At 42.6% G+C, this 15,452-nt stretch overlaps 1 long non-coding RNA gene across 1 annotated transcript; it reads left to right on the forward strand.

The window, feature by feature from the left end:
* Positions 1 to 2,940: 2,940 nt before the first annotated feature.
* LOC123279479 (uncharacterized) lies at positions 2,941 to 13,512 on the forward strand. Its single transcript, XR_006517540.2, has 3 exons — positions 2,941 to 3,507; positions 11,705 to 12,065; positions 12,416 to 13,512. It is a non-coding gene; the product is annotated as an uncharacterized lncRNA (long non-coding RNA).
* The last annotated feature ends 1,940 nt before the right edge of the window (positions 13,513 to 15,452 follow it).

Genomic DNA, 15,452 nt, shown 5'->3' on the forward strand with positions numbered 1-15,452 from the left:
GCCCTGAGCTAACTACTGCCAGTCCTCCTCTTTTTGTTGAGGAAGCCTGGCCCTGAGCTAACATCCGTGCCCATCTTCCTCTACTTTAGATGCGGGACACCTACCACAGCATGGCGTGCCAAGCAGTGCCATGTCTGCACCCGGGATCCGAACCAGCGAACCCCGGGCTGCCGAGAAGCAGAACGAGTGAACTTAACTGCTGCGCCACCGGGCCGGCCCTGAGTTTTGAAGTCTTATTGGAAAAAGACTTTCTTGAAGAAATTACTTTGAAAGGTTCATACCTTAAGATTTTAATAGTTGGTCTAGGAAGAAGCAGAAGAAAAACAGGGGACAGTGGCCACACAGGAGGACAGGGGTTGAGGTGGTGTCAGAAGCTGACTATCACATAACTGACATCATTGCTGGAGAAGCCGCCTTCCTGGAAGCGGGTCAGCAGTCCAAGGCCACCTGCCCTGTGATCCTTCAGGGCCCAGGCCGCTCCACCTAATGGCTCCTTTCTTCCCAGCAGCTGGCAGATGGAGAACGAGAGTGTGAGGAAGGTTCCTCTGTTTCTTAACCACTCGGGTCTTCAGAGAACTCTTGTGCTCACATTCCTTTGGTGAGAATCAGTCACTTGGCCCATCTAGACAAGGGGGTGGGTGGGTGGGGAGGCTGACAAAGGTAGCCCCTGCTGAGCGGGGCCCTCAGGATTCTCTGGACTCAGAACAGACTCGGACAGCAAGGGAAAAGCTAAAGTCAAGAAATAGGTCAAAGTATAGATGGCCCCCAAATAAATGGACTTTTTCAGGGAGAAGAAAGGTTTAGCTAGGGTACCATTGTGAGACAAGAGGACAAGGGAAAGCATTTGGAGAGCTTGTAAGGGATTGAGAGTAGAAGCTTTGGCTGAAAAGATGAGAAATTATGCTAGAAGAAGGAAGGGAGGCCAAGTATACAAGACTAATCCCCAGATGGAAATTTGGTCTTCAGAGGTGTGACAAATATGGCGGGTGGAACTCCAAAGATCCATGCTCCCCCTGGCTGACTAGAGGCTTCGTTTCGTGGCCTCCCCATCCCTTACATGAAGATGAGTTGTGTGATTGATTTGCACCAATGGAATGTAAGCAGAAGACTTTTGTGAAAGATCAAATGAGCCAAAGGGCCAAGAAGCACATGTGTCTCTGTATAGTCTCTCTCTCTACCTGCCAGCTGCTAAGAGGATGCAGAGGAAGACGAAGCCACAATGTAAAAGGGGCCTGGGTCTCTGAATGATCACACGGAAGGCAGGTTTGCACAGGACTGCAATGAGAAATGGAGAGAAACTTTGTTGTTTTGAATTTCTGAGATTTCATGGTTTCTCTGTTTCAGCTCCTAGCTTTACTTAACACAAATAAAAGGTCAGAGGATGCCTACGGGGAGCAGAGGCAATTCAAAAAGCAAAGCGTGACTCCTTTGAACTCCTTCCCCTATGATAAAAGACCAAAGGCTGATGAGTCCAGCTCCCCAACACGCCTCCTTAGGTAGTCGCCAAGGCCGAGGGCAGGGGACCTTCCGTCCCTTCCCCACTTCTACACTAGGCTTCAGGCTCCGGACTTTGGGGGCATTTATTTCTCTTCCTTAAGGCCTCCATCTGTCATCTTTTGAACCATTTTCTTCCTAGACATAAATGTTGGAGGCTAGGAAGGACACTGGGTGGTTAGCCTAACTTTTTAGGGGAAGAGCGAGGGAAAGTAACGGAATCAGATAAACAGGTGAAAATCTTAATTGTAAAGAAGAAGACAGTGCTACCATAAGAGAACATCATCGTGCCTCTGACCTTTGGGAAGGCTAAGGGAGGCAGTTCTTTAGTTTGGCTAATTGTTGATGAGTTTTTATCTTTTTTTTTTTTTTGAGGAAGATTAGCCCTGAGCTAACATCCGCCACCAATACTCCTCTTTTTGCTGAGGAAGACTGGCCCCGAGCTAACACCCGTGCCCAACTTCTACACTTTATGTAGGACGCCTGTCACAGCATGGCTTGCCAAGTGGTGCATAGGTCTGCACCCAGGATCCAAACCAGCGAACCCCAGGCTGCCAGAGCAGAAAGTGCAAATTTAACCACTGTGCCACCAGCCTGGCCCCTGTTGATGGGTTTTAGACGAGCAGAGCTGGGCTTGGAGCTCAGTTTTGGAGGAGGAACTGGAGATGAGTTGAGTCACTCTGCGTGAAAGTGTGAGAAAGAGAGCTGAAATAGGAAGAAAGGTGGAAAGAGAGAAGTAGAGCAAAACCCTGAGATACCAGGACAGTCTGTGGGGTAAGCGCACCAGGGACGCACTCAGTTACAAGGACGGAGACGGTACATGCCGCATCCATGAGACACTGATGTTCAGTGTTAAACTCTCTGATCACTTCTATGTAAGTCCCTCTTTCTTCCCAAATTTCCAGTGAAGGCTTTCACACCAAAGCCACTGTCTGTGGGAGGTTTTTCAGGGGCACTCAGGGAAGAGCTAGAGTTCTACAAATGAGATGACCAGCTGAGGGACAGGGACATCACTGTGCAGGGTTGGAGAAGACCTGGAAACTAAACTGATCCAGGTGGAGCTTGGAATCGGGTGACTGTCCACGCCACGAACATTGATTCAGTACCTAATACGCACCGAGCACTATTTTAGGACATGAGGACAAATGCCTTGAACAAAATGGACAATGTCTCTGGGCAGTCACAATCTAGTGGAATGACTGACAATAAATAAGTGAACAAACAAATAAATGAGAAAATAGAACAGAGCACGTGACGGTGAATGAGACTCTGCTTGAGAATGGATTGTCACCTCGCAGAGCCAATATGGAAGCTGAGACTGTTCCCATCAGGACTTTGCAAACATCTTAGGGTGCAAGTCTAGTCCCCCAGGAGCAGGGTGACCCCAGCACACGTGGGCTACAGCCCAATCCTTTACTCATTTCTCTTGCTGATTCCCTCCCTCTTCCCCACAATGACGTAATGTTATTTTTCAACGGATGATAAACACATAGTGAAGCCTTCTATGCAAGCCGTGGAGAGAGATTTGCTACTCAGAAGGATGAAATCAAGGCTGTCACTGAAGACGAGGTTCACGGATTCTGCCTCACGCGGGTCCCTGTGGAAGAGCCAGTGATTGAAACTATTGCCGGATTGAAATTGTGTGAGCTCATGCTTGCCTCGAGGCAGAAGAATAAAGCTGACTGGAAGACCTCTTAAGCTCCTTGGGTGTCCTGCGGGAAAGACGCCCTCCACCCTCCCCCAGGGTAAAGACGTCCTGGTTGCCAGAAGATGACATCCTTGTAAAGCTGGCTGTGCAAGGGCACCAGATCGGTTCTGGGAAACTGCTGAGCCCACGCTGGCTGCCAGAGAGCCAGGAGGGAAGGAAAAGAAGGAGCTCCATCTAGTGTTGTTATGAAACAAGACCAAAGGCATCCTGTGTGATTTGTCAGGTGGACAAACACACCCATCTGTGTCAGGAAAATTGTACCACTGAAAAAGCCAGACCTGCTGGTCGTGGGAGCTTAGCACAAAGTAAGTCGGACTTCACCTTTGTCTGAGAATGGGCCTGGGGACGGAAAGAAGGCTATGTTGTCTTAAGATCTTGTTTATCAGTGACTATGCATCAAAGGTTTCCTCCCAGAAGGGCAGACCCCACCGCTACAGGCAGGCTTGGTTGTTGTTATAAAATTAAATTCTGGGGACTGACAACATCCAGAGGAATCTGGGTTGACACGTAAACGGGGTCCTGTAAATATATGACTTTTGGAGTATTCGTACAGGTACTTGTGATTCATGGGTTAAAGGGTTTGCATGTCTTCAATTTTAGTAAATAATGACAAACTGTTTTCCAAAGTGGAATATAAAGATTTATGCTCTCATCAACACTATATGAGGGTTCCTTTTGCTCCTTATTGTCTCTGAAACCTGGTATTGTCAGCCACTTTCATTTGTCCTTCTGATGGGCATGGTTGTGACACCTCTTGGTGTTTTAATTTGCATGTTCCTAGTTAGTAGCAACTTTTAGTGACATCAAGTGCTTTCCATATATTTCTTGGCTATTTGGTTATCCTCCTTTGTGAATTACCTGTTCAAGTCTAACAGCCATTTCTCCATGATCTGTTTTTTTCTTAATCGTATGCACTAGTTCTTTCTATATTCTGGTTAAGAGGCTGTTATTGGTTATGTGTTGAGATAGACCCCCCCTCTCATTAGGTCTCTCTGGATGAACAGAGGTTCTTAACTTTAATGGAATTCAATTTATAAATTTTTTTCTTTTATGGTTTATGTTTTCTGTGTCCTATTTTTAAAATATTTCCCTACCGTGAGAAGAAAAAGATACTGTCCTATATTATTTTTCAAGAAGTTTATTGTTTTGCCTTTTGCACTGAAGTCTGCAATCTCCTCAGACTGAAACTTTGTTGGAAGGAGGCAGCACTCAAGCTTTGTTTTCTTCCGTGCGCATTTCCAGTTGTCCTGGGTCCATCGATCAGAACGACGGTGCTCTTCCACTCTCTGTAGTACCACCCTGGTCCTAGACCAAGTGTCTGTTTCTGTGTACGTTTTGGAATGATCTATTCTGTTCCATTGTTCTACCTTGCCCCAATATCAAACTGTCCAAATTACTAGAAATTTATAATATGCCTTCATGTCCTGGAGAGCTAGCCCTCTCGTCTTGTTCTTCAAATGTCTTGCCCCTTCTTAAAGCTTTGTATTTCTGCATAAAATTTACAGTCATGGGATTGCATTAAATCTGTAGGCTACTAGAGGAGAATTGACATCTTTATAATATTAAGTATGCAATCAATACACATGGCTATTTATATAGGTCTTCTTTCATTTCTCTCAATAACACTACATAGTTTTCCACAGAGAGGTCTTGGGCATCTTTTGCTTGACTTATTTATTTATAGGCATTTGTTTTGTTATGCTTCTATAAATGTTCTTTTTTTTAAAAATAGACTTTGTTAGAGCAGTTTCAGCTTCATAGCAAAACTGAGCAGGAAGTACAGAGAGTTCGCCCAATCCCTCTGCCCCACAGGCACAGCCTCCCCCACTATCAACATCGCTCTCCAAAGTGGCACATTTGTTACAATTGACGAACACGCATGGTGCATCATTATCACCTGAAGTCCGTAATTTACATTAGGGTTCACTCCTGGCGTTGCACATTGTATGGATTTTGACAAATGGATCTGTGTCACCATTGTGGTATCATACAGAGTAGTCGTTTCACTGCCCAACAGTCCTCTGTGCTCTGCCTGTTCACCCCTCCTCCACCCCAACCCCCGGCAACCACAGATCCTTTTACTATCTCCATAGCTTTTCCTTTTCCAGAATGTCATATAGTTGGAATCATAGCCTTTCCAGATGGGCTTCTTTCACTTAGTAATATGTATTTAAAACTTCTCTATACCTTGTCATGTCTTGATAACTCATTTCCTTTGAGCTCTAAACAACATTCCATTGTCTAGATGTATCGGTTTGTTTATCCACTCATCTACTGAAGGACATTTTGGTTGCTTCCATGTTTTGGCAACTTTGGATAGAGTTGCTATAAACATCGTTGTGCAAGATTTTGTGTAGACATAAGTTCATAACTCCTCTGGGTAAATAATGAGGAGTGCAATTGCTGAATCCTATGGTACGAGTATGTTTAGTTTTGTAAGAAACCACCAAATTGTTTTCCAAAGTGGCTGTGCTGTTTTCATTCCCATCAGCAATGGATGAGAGTTCCTGTTGCTCCACATCCTGGCCAGCATTTGGTGTTGTCGGAGTTCTGGATTTTGGCCATTCTAGTGGTATATCATTGTTGTTTTAATTTGTAATTCCTTGCTAACTATGATCTGGAGCATCTTATCATTTGCTTATTTGCCACCTGTATATCTTTTTTGGTGAAGCGTCTGTTCAGGGTTTTTACGTTATTTTTAATCAGATTGTTCATTTTCTTATTGTGGCACTTTAAGAGTTATTTATATATTTTAGATGACAGCCATTTATCAGATGTATCTTTTTCTCCCAGTCTATTGCTGTCATTCATTTCATTTATACCTAAGCATACATGTCTTTATATATATACACACACACACACATAAGCATACATAATCAAATACACTATTGCTATTATTACTTTGACAAACTGTTATCTGTTTTGAGCAAGCTGTTATCAATTAAGAATAAGAAAAATAAAAGTTTTTATCTTCACTTGCCCCTTCTCTGATGCTCTTCTTTTTATAGATCTGAGTTTCTGGCCCAGAACATTTTCCTTCTCTCTGAACAACTTCTTTTAACATTTCTTGCAAGACAGGTCTTCTAGCAACAAATTCCTTAGATTTTTGTTTGTCTCGGAAAGCCTTTATTTCTTCTTTACTTTTGAAGGACAGTTTCAGACGGTACAAAATTCCAGGTGGTAGGCTTTTTTCTCTCAGTACTTTAAATATTTTACTCCACTCTCTTCTTGCTCGCACGGTTTCTGAGAGGTCAGATGTCATTCTTGTGTATTTGCTCCTTTATAGCTAAGTGTTTCCGTCCTCTGGCTTCTTTCAAGATTTTTTTTCTTTATCTTTGATTTTCTGCAGTTTGAATATAATCAGCTTTGGTGTAGTGTTTGTGTGTGATTTTTGGCATTTATCCTTTGGCAGTAAGCTTCCTAGATCTGTGGTTTGGTGTCTGACACTAACGAGGGGGAAATTCTCAGTCATTATTGCTTCAAATAATGCTACTCTTCCTTTCTCTCTTTCTTCTCCTTCTGGTGTTTCCCATTGTAAGTATGTTACATCTTTTGTAGTTGTCACACAGTTCTTGGATATTCTGTTCTGTTTTCAGCAGTCGTTTTCTCTTTGTTTTTCAATTTTGGAAGTTTCTGTTGAGACATCCTCAAGCTCAGAACTGACTCCTTTATCATTATATAATTCCCCTCTCCATCCCTGATAACTTTGCTCTGAAGTCTACTCTGTTTGGAGGCAAAACTCACAAAAATTTGGAGGTTCCCTAGGGCTGGGTACTCTCAGAGTTTTTAACTCTCAGACTTGTCCACACTGGACCTCCAGCAATTTGTCAGTCGCAATTCAGGTTTTCCCACCCAGAGCTGGTTCCCAGGGAGGTTTCTGCTTCAGCGAGTTGTGATTCCCTGTATTCACCCACCTGTCTCTCCAATTTGGGGGTGCTGGTTTGTCCTGCAGCCTCAATTCTCCGACAGGTCAAAGAAGAGTTGTTGATTTTTCAATTTGCTCAGCTTTTTACTTGTTGTTAGGACAGAGTGATGATTTCCAAGCTCCTTACATGCTGGACTGGAAACTGATAGTCCCATTGTTTTTTAAAGCAATTTAACAATCTTAGTCATTTAATTTGAAGATTTATTTTATTCATAGTTACTGTAATTGATAGATACATTTGGATTTTATCTCTGTTACTCTTTGTACTTATTTTTGTCATATAGTGCCTTTCCTTGACTTCATCAGGTTGACTCAGTATTCTCAGTAATCTACCTAAAATTTTCTCTCTGTTTTTGCTGGGTGTCTATATATGTATTTCCATGTATTTATCCTGCTTGGGGTTAACTTGGATTCTTGATTCTGTGGATTGGTATCTTTTATCAGTTTTGGAAAATTCTCAGTCAGTATCTTTTCAAATATTGCCTTTGCTCCATTTTCTCTTCTTCTCGTTCTAGCTCTAATTTACATAAATTAGATCTTCTTACTGTGTTCTTCTTTAAAAAAAAAAAAAAGAGTTGCTCTTTTTTTTCTCCACTGGGAAAGATTGGCCCTGAGCTAACATCTGTGGCTGATCTTCCTCTCTCTCTCTTTTTTCCCTCCCCAAAGCCCCAGTACATAGCTGTGTATTCCAGTTGTAAGTCCTTCTCGTTCCTCTACGTGAGCCACTGCCACTGCATGGCTGCTGACAGACGAGCGGTGTGGTTCCACACCCGGGAACCAAACCTGGGCTGCCAAAGTGGAGAGTGACAAACTTTAACTGCTAGGCCATCAGGGCTGGCTCTGCACTGCTTTCTTTATGTCTCTTATATTCTTTTCTCTTTACTGCATCCTTTTGTGTCTCTGTGCTTCATTCTGTATATTTTCTTCTGACCTATTTCCAGTTCACTAATTTTTCTTCAGCTGTGAATAATTAACTGTTAAATCCATCCATTACAATCTTAATTTTATTGTTGTATTTTTCAGTTCTAGAAGTTCTATTTGTTTTTGAATTGGCTATGCATTACGTTTTCAGTTCTCTAACAAGATTTTCAATGTTGTTTTTTTAATCTTCTTTTGAATGTAGGAAGTATAGTTATTTTAATGTCTGTTTCTAATAACTCCAATATCTGGAGCTACCATAAACCTCTTTCTATCACCATTATTTCTGCTGATTATTGTCCATGTTGTCCTTTCTTCTTGTGTTCTCAGTTATCCTCACTTCTGTGCCAGACATTGTATTTGAAGAATTGTTCGTTGAAATCATTTAAGGCCAAGATGATATTATATTCTTTCAGAGAGAATTTTGGCTTGCTCTGCCAAGCACCCTGAGTCCCCAGCATGACTGGATCCCTTGTGTGAGGTCTGTTAAGAGGTCTGTGAGAGACTTTTCTTTTAGATTCACCCTTAGCTCCAGGGGATAGCTCTTTGTGTCCCAAACCAAAATGTGGGAACTCACCGAAGCTCCATCTTGGAAGGTCATTTGCTCCAACTTTTATCTCTCTTGCTCCTCAAATCTAACAGAAGTACTGCTCAGCCTCCTGACATTTCAGCCTCTTCCAAGTCAACAAAAATTCCAAGGCATTATCATCGTCTATATGGGTTTTGATTTTCTCCCCATTCGGCCTTATAAGCTCTCTCATGTTTTCAAACGTATCTATTTATATATAGTTTATTCAGTTTTTACTCATTTTTCTCAGTGAGTGGGTTGCTCTTGTTTATCTGGTTCCCCATTATCAGATGTTGGAAGGCCAGAGTTATGGATTTTTAAACTAATTGTTGTAAGCTATTTCTAAGGGGAGAAAAAAGGAAGAAATTCTGAAACTTCACTTAATTACAAAAAATAAGGATATCTGTGGAAAATATAAGTTTGAAGAAATGCCCTAAAACAAGTAATTAGCCTTAGGTGTAGCAAATAAACAGAACCATTATCAGTTTTTCCTCACAGATACAATATTTGGTCCACTTACATATTACCACACTCAGATATAGTGGAATACCAAGAGACCAGTTCTGGTTTAACAAGACTGACTTTCGTCTGCCCCGAGTTTTAAGGTCTCAGGATCTACAGGCAGATCTGAATATACTCCCTTCCATTATCCACCTTACCCTCACTCAATTCATATGTTAGAGAAAAAGTATTCAGAGTATTTTTCTCTTCTTTAGAAAGCACTTAGCTGGAGATATGCGTAAGACAATCTATTTATGAGATAACTCTTAAGTTCCCTTCTTTGGTCTTATCTTTCCCACCCACTGATTAATCCACAAACCATGTAATGTATGGTATACGTCGTTCTAATGACAAAATACAGCTTATTATCAACAGTTTCATTTGATATGGGGCCACTAATCTTTTATTAGATATAAAAGTGGATTTTCATGCTTTTCTTTTGTATATATACCTAATGCACATGGAAGAAAAAAAGTAGCTAATGGCATAATGAGAGTTGGCTAAAGTCTATATATTTTGGGAGTTATGCTTAAGATTTAAGAAATACATTACAGTATAGGGCAAGTCTTTATTATGCCCACTGTTGAGAACCTAGGATTCTGTACCTACATGCTGATAGTATTTTTTTTTCCTGAGGAAGATTCACCCTGAGCTAACATCTGTGCCAATCTTCCTCTATTTCTTATGTGGTTCCCCACCACAGCATGGCCACTAAGGAGTGGTGTAGGTTTGCACCCAGGAACAGAACCAGGAACTGAAGTGCAGCGTGCTGACCTTAATCACTAGGCCACAGGGCTGGCCCCTTAATAGTATTTTTTAAAGGACAATTACATGCCTGGTAACACCAGACCATATTCCTATTTAGTGTACGCTCTGGATTTAAATCCATGTCGATAATAATGAAAATGAAAGAGAAACCATACACAATTTAAATTTAGATTAAATAAAATCTGTATTTTGGAATCTACAAAACAATTTCTGGAATTAACAAGTGAGTTGCGCGAGTCACTGGATACGAGATCAGTGTGCAAAAATCAATTGCATTTCTATATACTCTAATGAATATGTGAAAATCAAAATTAAAAACAATTTATAATCACTAAAAAAATAAAATATTAGGTACAAATCTAATGAACCATGTACTGGACTTGTATGCTAAAAATGCAAAATGCTGATGAAAGAAATTAAAGACCTTAAAAAAACGGAGGAATGTACCATGCTCATGGACTAGAAGACTCAACATAGTAAAGATGTCAATTCTCGCCAAATTGAACTATAGTTTTAGTCCAATTCCTATCAAAATCCCACCAAGTTTTTTTGTAGACATGGGCAAGCTTATTCTAAAATTTATAGGGAGAGGCAAAGGCACTAGAATAATTGAAACAATTTTGAAAAAGAAGAAGAAAGTGGACTGAATTCCTCTGCCTGGTTTTTAGACTTAGTGTATAGCTGCGGCCATCAAGACAGCGTGGAGCTGGCAAAGGGGTGCACACACAGATCAATGGGACACAATAGGTAACTCAGAAATGGACCCTGTACACAGGTACGTCCAGCTCATTTCCGACAAAGGAGCAAAAGCAATTCAAAGGAGGAAGAATATTGTTTTCAGGAAATGATGCCGGAAAAATTGAACGTGTGTAGGCAAAAATAATGGACCTTAACCTAAACCTCATATCTCATATAAAGATTATCTCAAAATAAATCATGGATTTAAATATAAAACCGCAGAACTTTTAGAAGAAAATAAAGGAGAAAATCTTCAGAATCTAGGGCTAGATGAAGACTTCTTAGATATGATACCAAAGCAGGACCCACCAAAGAAAACAACCGGCCAGCTGGACTTCATGAAAATTAAGAACTTTGCTCTGTGAGGGACTTTGCTGACAAAAGGAATGGACTAGGTGCAGACTGGGAGGAAATATTTACAAACCACATATCTGACAAAAGATTTATATTAAAATACATACATATTTAAAAATTCAATGGTAAAAAAAAATCCAAATAATTCAGTTAAAAAATGGGCAAAAGGCATGAACAGATATTTCACCAAAATGGATCTCAGTGAAATTATGCTGAGTGAAAAAAGCCAATCTCAAAAGGTACAAAAGAAGTCCATTTGTCCAACTTTCTCAAAATGAGAAAATTATAGTGATGGAGAGTAGATTGGTGGTTGCCAAGCGTTAGTAGACAATGGGAGAGAATGGTGGGCGTGACCATAAAGAAGAAGTGTGAGGAATCTTTATGGTAATGAAGTAGTTCCGTGCCTTGACTGTGGTAGTGGGTTCATGAATCTATACACGTGATAAAATTGCATAGGATGTGCACGCGTACACACACACACAAATGATGCGTGTAAAACTGGTGACATCTGACTAAGGTCTGTGGATTGTACGAAGGTCACTCTGCTAGGTTTGGTATTGTGCTGGAGTTACACTAGCTCTTCTCATTGGGGAAAACCGGGTGAAGGGTACACAGGATCCCTCTATACTGCAACTTCCTCTGAACCTGTAATTATTTCAAAATAAACAGTTTCTTTAAAAACTGCTTTTTTGCCATTGGTATTACTCTCCTTTTTTCAAAATCTTTACAGAAAATGCCAACAAGCGATTTGTGGAGTGATTTATGTTTGCGCTGCCTACTCTTCACGACTTAGTGACAGACACCTTGAACTGAAATGACACATCTGCAGAGTCACCCAGCAGAGAAAGAGGAAGAAAATCAAGAATTTGGGCTAGGACAGGGAAGAAGTATGCGCAATCATTGCTGAAAGTGATGTTTTTCTCCAGGTGTTTATTTTTTGATGATCTTGGGCAAGCAGGAGGCAGGGCAGCCAGCCAGTCTGAGAGATGGGCTGCTGCAAGTGAATTGGCAGGAGGGGAGCCCTGGGGCAGCAGGAAGACTGAAGGTGCAAGGGAGAGATTTAGAAGAGAGGAATTCCCGCGAAAGACAAGGTGAGCAGAGGAGGCTATAAATTCAAAAATGAAAATGATCCGACGAGGCAGTACTTGATAAAATTATGGGACATTTTAACTTCCCACCCACCAGCCAGACGTAACTGTCTCTGTTGTGGTTTCCACAAAACTCTGAATAGCGTTTGTTGAAAAGACAGAGAGCTCCATAGGATCCAGAAATATTTGACAATTGGTATTTACCATATAAATCTTAAGGGGAAAACATCCTGTTTCAACAATGTAATTGCTGCCTGATTGTGTTGTCTTTCGTTTCCAAGTGAGTAAAATACAAATTGTTTGTTTGCAATCCTTCTATGGCGTTCTAACAATATTTGCATTCCCCCCAGTAGGATAATTGGATAAAGACAAAAGTGGAAAAAGCTCGGGCTTTGGCAACAGACAGACTGGGTTAGAACTGCAGCCCCACCGCTCACCAGCATGAGATCTCAACCTCCCTGAACCCGGGTCCTTTCAGATGGATACAGTGAGAACTTCCAGGGTTACTGTGAGGATTGGAAACAATGTATGGAGAAGCTTCTAGCACACTGTCTGGCTACTGTTGGCATTAGTCACTGATGAATAGCTTGTTTATTACATTATTATTATTGAGTGAATCTTCGGTATAACTCTAGTCACTATGAAGTGTCATCTTGTGTGCATTGAATCTTTCTTGGGCCCATCCAAAGGAGACTAGTTGCTGACGAATCACAAAGACCCCTGCAGGGAGCCAGTTTCCTTTATAAGGCTGTCTCCTAGAATGGATGCCAAGGATCACATTACAGGAGGTCTCACAGAATTGATTCCCCAAACAAATTACGAACCTTACACAGTAATACATTGCATTAATATACTAGTAGAAAGCATATATTACAAATCGTTTTGTTTTTCTTCTAGAAATCCAAATAACATATCCGTAACATAATCATGAAATAACTAACAGATTTACCCAGAATACTGTAGGAAATCAAAGTAAAAGTCATACGTATTTTTGTTCCTCAGAGAGAAACCCAGGTTTTCCCGCCTCTTGACAAAGGTTCTTTATTTGACCAAATGTTAGCCAGGCTCCTTCACCTTCTCCCAGGCCCGTCTGCGCTCTTCCTCATAAAATCCAGTTTTGGCCAGAACCCTGCTAAGTCAGTTTCCCTTGAATCCCCATCCTTCAGATCTGATCCCTCTGGCTATCCGATCAGGTTCCTCCCCCCCAGCCTCCCCCGGGGGGGTGTCTGACCACCTGGCCTGCCTCCAGCAGGAGTCCTCTCAGGCCACTTTGGCCGGAAGCCCCCTCACCCCTGGTGTCCCCTCTTAGTAATCTTGCATGCACTGACTCCACCTGCCCCCTGCTGATGCAGTCCCACTGCCCACGCTGTGGTCGGAGCCGAGCCCGGTTCCATACTGCGGACTCTTGCAATAGGTCTGAATAAAGTCGGTTTTTACTGCTTTAACTACCTTCCAGCTTTGGTTTTTCTCTGACCCTCTCAAATCCCTGAGAAGCCCCACAGTGCTCCGAATCACTTAGGGGTTCCATGAATTCACTAGACAGTCCCAAATTTTTATGAGACTAAATTACATATTATTACTACAAATCTTTGAGGTGGGAAGAGAAGAATAAATTGCCTGGAAGCGGTAACTGTGGTCACTTGCTGGTTACACTTCTAGGCGTTCATCTCCCAGTCATGAAGGGGTCTCCTTTTCTGAACTGAACCCCAAGTCGCTCCTCTGAGGCTCTTGTTCCCACATTTTGTTATTAGGACTTCTCAGCTTCCCTGTGGCTCAGGAACCCCATGAACCCTGGCACACTGGGCCGCACTGAGCCTGCTGTCGGGTTCCAATGACAATGGAAACATTTTATATTACAATTTTAAAAAAAGAACAGCAGGGAAAGTTTGGAAAGAACAAGTTCTCAGGGAAATCAAATTAGCTGGGAAGATCTAATTTTCACAAAAATATTGCCTTTGCCCGGAGTTCTCTCTGTGGTCTGCTCTATAAATGAACTAAGCCTGTGAGAGAAAAGTGCAGTGGAATTTGACGACAGAAAAAGCATGTTATTTTTAAGAATTAAAGAAAGAAATCAAGACTCCAGCTCTTTTCATGGTCCTAACGAGGGATTACCTAGACCCATAAAACCTGACAATGGGAGAGACCTCAGGGACTGCAGAATCCAGCCCATCATTTTACTGATGGTGGAACTGAAGCCTGAAGTTACCACTGGACTTCGTCCTGGCCACACAGATCCTTAGCCCCGGGCTGAAGATGAACACCCAGGACTCCTCATCTGTGGGCCAGGATCTGTGTATTATCGTAGCAGCCACCTTAGATCACTGTGTTAGTCAGGGTTCTCAGGAGAAACAGAACCAACAGGATATAGATAGAGATACAGAAAGAGATCTATGATGAGGGGTTGGCTCGCATGATTACGGAGGCTGAGAAGTCCCTCAGTCTGCTGACTGCAAGCTGGAGGCCCAGGAAAGCTCATGGTGTAAGTCCAGTCCAAGCCTGAAGGTCTAAGGACCAGGGAGCCAACGGTGCAAGTTCTGGTTAGAGTCTGAAAGCTCGAGAACCGGGAGCATGGATGTCCAAGGGCAGGAGAGGAGGCATGCTCCAGCTCAAGCACAGGGAGCACATGCGTCCCGCCCACACCCCTGCTGTTCTGTTCAGGTCCTCAACGGATCGGACAATGCCCACCCTCACTGATGCCCAGTAGACACTCTGTGTGCCCAACAGATACACAGGGAGTGACCCTTAGGTCTGCTCCCAGAGTACGCCTGTCTCTTCTAGTCCTGAGATCAAACCTCGTCAAGGTCATCTGGAAGTTCATCACCCCTGTGGTGGATTAAAGATGGCCACAAACTCTTTGACGCTGCTCCAACGGGCAGGCAGGTCTGGAGCGTGGAGAAGCTCTCTAACGCTTGGACCAATATAATTCAGGGCAAGGGATGCTGTGCCTGCTTCCAGGCCCAGGTTTGAGACCCTGGGAACTTCTGTCTGTTTGGGACTTTCTCTCTGGGTGCCCTGAGACCATCGCTGGAGAGGCCAAGGGTAAAAGTGCTGCAGCTGCGAGACCCCCTGAGCCCTGATCCACAGGCTTCCCTGCCCAGGTCCCAGACACACGGGTGAAGCTCAGACCCTCGAGACCAGCCCACGCACCAGCTGAGTACCGCCCGGTGACCTCACTCAGTGCCAGAGGGAACAGAACAAACGCCCAGCCAATGCTGCCTGGATTCCCGACCCCCAAAGCTGAGAGAGGATAAAATAGTTGTTGCTTTAAGCCATAAGTTTTGGACCAATTTGTTACACAGTAACAGACAACCAGGATAGGCCCCGACCAGAACACAAAAACTCTCTCTGTGCCCTTATGGAGGGTCTCAGTTAGGAATACGTCTGACTGCA

The sequence above is a fragment of the Equus asinus genome, chromosome 21 (assembly GCF_041296235.1).
Source record: "Equus asinus isolate D_3611 breed Donkey chromosome 21, EquAss-T2T_v2, whole genome shotgun sequence".
In the NCBI taxonomy this organism is placed as follows: domain Eukaryota; kingdom Metazoa; phylum Chordata; class Mammalia; order Perissodactyla; family Equidae; genus Equus; species Equus asinus.